Here is a 285-nt window from a genome sequence, read left to right as displayed (position 1 = left end):
ACTGCGACTCAGTCGCCCCACCTCTCGCAGAGCATGGCTAGATGGCTATCCTTCTTTGCGAATATAATTTTGAAGTGAAGTATAAGCCGGGAAAGCAGAAGGCTCTGAATATTGCATTGTCATCCAGACCAGAGTATGAGCTTGCTCATGTAACAACTGTAACGTCGTCTGTGACGGATTTGATCCGCATCGCGTATGCGGGTGATGGAATGTGTGTAGCACTGCTACGGGCTCTAGGGAGCAAGGTATTGGGGACTCAGACAAGAAATTGTCACCAAGATTGCG

The sequence above is a fragment of the Plasmopara halstedii genome (genome assembly GCF_900000015.1).
Source record: "Plasmopara halstedii genome assembly, contig: Scaffold_2904, whole genome shotgun sequence".
Classification (NCBI taxonomy): domain Eukaryota; phylum Oomycota; class Peronosporomycetes; order Peronosporales; family Peronosporaceae; genus Plasmopara; species Plasmopara halstedii.
Note: the sequence above shows the minus strand (reverse complement) of the source record.